At 47.4% G+C, this 4,019-nt stretch overlaps 1 non-coding gene across 1 annotated transcript; it reads right to left on the bottom strand.

The window, feature by feature from the left end:
• Positions 1-374: 374 nt before the first annotated feature.
• Positions 375-456, bottom strand: TRNAS-AGA (transfer RNA serine (anticodon AGA)). Its single transcript has one exon. It is a non-coding gene; the product is annotated as a tRNA-Ser (tRNA).
• Positions 457-4,019: the final 3,563 nt, after the last annotated feature.

Genomic DNA, 4,019 nt, shown 5'->3' with positions numbered 1-4,019 from the left:
TGGTCAGTGGCGTCTAGCTGGCACCGCCCCTGCCGGGAAGCCATTTTTTCCTTGGATTCTTGTCCACTCCGCGCTCACTGTGTATTCCGGGCCTGAACGCCAGGGGGCGCCACCCCTGTCCGGCTGGGGACCTCGGACCCTGCGGCTGCAGGGGGATGTCCCAGGGCCGAGCGCGGGCCTCTCCCCATCTCGCGAGGATGGCTGGGACTAATAGAAGGGGAGTGGCCGGCCTTTAAAGCTTCAGGCCGGTCTCCCGAGGAAAAGAGGCCGTCGCGCGGGGAGGGAGTCCCGCGCTCTCAGGTACCCAACTCCAAGCGGCGCGCCAAGGTCTGTCTCGGAGAGGACTTCCAGGCGCCGGGCAGAGAAAAACACGCCGTAGTCGGCAGGATTCGAACCTGCGCGGGGAGACCCCAATGGATTTCTAGTCCATCGCCTTAACCACTCGGCCACGACTACTCAGCGATGGGCCGGTTCCTTAAAGTCCCTCCTAGAAACTGGCGTCGCTGGAGCCTCAGGCGGGGCGATCGCGGCCGCCCGCGCAGGACGCCGCGGTCTGAGACCGTAACGGGAACCCTACGGCGAGGGCGGCCGGCGGCACGAAGGTCCCCTCCCGCAGCGGGGGACCGCGGCCCTGCAGGGGGTTCTCCCAGCGGCGGCTGCGCGGACTCCCGAGGCCCCCGCTCCGGACCACCCCTGTCGCCTTTGTGCGCCGCAGCCGCGCTGCCGGGTGCTTCCTGGGGAGGCCAGGGCGCTGCCGCCCAGGGTCCCGGGGTCCCGGCTTTCCGGGCAGAGGGCAGGCCCGCGGCGGGGCTCGCGCAGCGGAGCCGCTCAGAAGCCGAGCTTGTCCACACTTGGCGCGTCCTCCGCCCTGGAGCCCGGCCACTTTCCAGGAGGAAGACGCCCGGCTGACTTGGGGCCCAGGCAGCAGCTCCGCAGGCGAGCCCGTGGTCTTTGCCCCCGTCCGGGGTTCCGATCTCCCAGTCGCAGGCTGCGGGTGACGGCGCGGGTTCCGATCTCCCAGTCGCAGGCTGCGGGTGACGGCGCTCCCCCGAGCCCTGCGCGCGAGCCTGGGTTTCTGTCTACCGCTCGGTTGGCGGTGCCAGTTTGAGAGAAGGGGAAACGCTGGCGAGGGGAGAAAGCACGCGGTGCACGGGGAGGGGAGGAACGGGCGGGCAAGCGCTTAGTGGGACAGCCTGCTCCGAAGGGATAGATGTGAGCTAGTTATTATCCATAATTTACACAGATCGCATACTCTTTATTGGGTGTACACATACACAATTACGCATTTTTCATGAATTTTCATCCCTTTCTGTTTTGTACTTGGCACCCTAAGTTGATTAAATGAGTTAATTCAGGTAAAGTATTCAGAGTTTGGTATCCAGTAAAAACTCAGTAAACCTTGGTTTTTATTTACTAAATTATGCCTTCTTTGTATATAGTGTTTTTTATTGGTGTGTCACACTTGATAGGATCAGTTACTATTTTACCTGTGGAGCTTCTGTATTGGCTTCCTGTGGTGCTTACATTTCATGTGCAGACCCAGTCACTAAAACTAATATAAAGGTACACACGCACATTTTTCTTATCCTCAATATATATTGAAAGCCTCATTAGTATAAGGTATGGCTACAAAAAATTCCAAATCATCAAATATTGCTTGTCTTTTGCTAAACAGTTCTTTTCTCAATTTCTTTTTAAAAATTTTTAAAAATTATTTTTTAACTTTTATTTTTACTACAGGCAGCAAGGAGAAATCAGGCTGCACCTTCTACACTTTGCTTGGCAACTTCATCACTAAATATTCAAGTTCATTTTTTATAAATTCTGTTTTCCACCCAACTATAGAGTACAATTCGGCCATGTTTCTTTCACTTTGCAACGGCAGTCACTTTTCTTCCCGTTTCTAGTTCCATGTCTCTCATTTCCTTCTGAAAACTTACCAGAGCACCTTTAACAATCCTGTTTTTTAATAACATACTTTTAAAAAGTGTTTTAGGTTTATAGATAAATTGAGCAGAAAGTATAAAGTTCCCATACATTCTGACTTCCCCCTTCCCCCACCACTTTTCCCTATTAACATCTTGCATTACTGTGGTACTTTTGTTACAATTGATGAGCCAATGTTGATAAATTATTAACTGAGGACCCCTAGTTTACATTAGGGGTTCACTCTGTGTCTTGTATATTCTATGGGTTTTAACAAATACATAGTGACGTATATCTAACATGACATTATCATGCAGAAATAGTTTCACTGCCCTAAAAACCCCTTTGTTCTGTCTGTTCATGCCCTCCTCCCCTCCTCCCACACCTTGCAACCATTGATCTTTGCTGTCTCCATAGTTTTGCCTTTTCCAGACTGTTATATGACTGGAATCATACAAAGTTTTTCAAATTCTTTCGCTCAGCAATATGCATTTAATGTTCTCTAGGGTGTTTTGGTAGCTCAATAGTTTATTTCTTTTCATTGCAGAATAATATTCCATTGTCCAGATGTACCATTGTTTATCCTTTCACCTATTGAAGGACATTTTGGTTGCTTTCAAGTTTTGGAAATCAGGTTTTTGTATGGACATAAGTTTTCAGCTCATTTGGGTACATGCCAAGGAGTGAGATTGCTAGATCATATTGTAAGAGTATGTTTAGTTTTATGAGAAACTGCGAACTGTCTCCCAAAGTACTCCCACCAGCAATGAATGAGAGATGCATTCTTAAACTCAGGAAATTGTTCATGCCTTTACTTAGGATACTAGTGTTACGGAGGTAAAAGTGAGAGTTTGGGACCAAATTACTAAATTCAAGTCCCAGCTTCCCCATATAGTGGCTATGTGATCGTGGGCAAGGCATTCAACTTATTTGTGCCTCAGCTTCCTTTATTGTAAAGCAGGAATTATAATACAGAAATAACTTTATTAGGTTGTTTTAGGAATTAAAAAAAAAAGTTGAAAGGCAAAAAGCAGTTGAAATAGTGCCTGGCATATAGAATGTTAAATCATAGCTGATTTCCTATGGTCGCGTTCCTGATGGTTGGTTATCCCTGTGCCGGCTCGCCTTCATATCTCTTGCTTCTTCACTCATCTTTTTCTTTTGAATCATGGAAGAGCTTTATAAGGATATTCTATACATAATGGACTCACTTTTCACAGCATCAATTCAGTTCTTGTTCAGTATGACTTTAATTATGGTGTTTCCTTTTAAATATGCTCGTTATATATTTTTATCCTTTTTCATCTAGAATGTCTTACTAGTATTTTGTTTTGTTTTCTCCAGCTTGTTCTCACATCTTTTTACCTGTTTCATTCAGGCCATGTCTTCTTGCAGCCTACTGAGAATACCAACTTGTTTCCTGAAATTTTCTAGTGCCTACCTTAGATCTTTTCTGAAATCTGCTCTCAAACACTTCTAATTTATAGTCCCCTTTCCTTTGACTGTGAATGTTTTTCATATACTCAGTGTTAGCATTTCCGAATTTAGTGTTGGAGTGACCTGATCTTCCGCCCTCTACCCAAAAGCTGGGGACGCACAGCACAGTGAAGTGTGTGCGCCAACCACACGTGGAAAGTATCAAAACCTACGACTTCTGTTGGGTTCTTTTTTGCCAGGAATATGCTGACCAGCGTCGGACTCCACCGGCAGCCGGCTGACGCAGGCAAAACCATGCACTGCTGTAGGGCTGTAGAGCAAAATACAATAACAACACCTCCCGGTTTCCCTTAGCATTTAAAAAAAAAAAAAAAAAAAAAAAAGTGGGTCGTGACCCATTTGAGAGTGCTGAAAGCAACAGGATGGGTCACGACCAGAATTCTTTAAATGACAAAGGCATAGAGCCCTAAATAGAATGCAGGACAAGTAATGAGGCAAGTAATGCACCGAGAAGTACCTGTGTTTTAAAACTATATGCGCGTGTAAATGCATATTTACACTGTTCGGTCACACAAACTTGGAAGTCCCCGCTTCCCGCAACTCCCACCTGCGACGCTGAGAAGCCAGTGACTGGAGGGGAGAGCTCCCGCCCCGTG

The sequence above is a fragment of the Mustela nigripes genome, chromosome 5, assembly GCF_022355385.1.
Source record: "Mustela nigripes isolate SB6536 chromosome 5, MUSNIG.SB6536, whole genome shotgun sequence".
Lineage (NCBI taxonomy): Eukaryota > Metazoa > Chordata > Mammalia > Carnivora > Mustelidae > Mustela > Mustela nigripes.
This window is presented reverse-complemented; position numbering and strand designations above follow the sequence as displayed.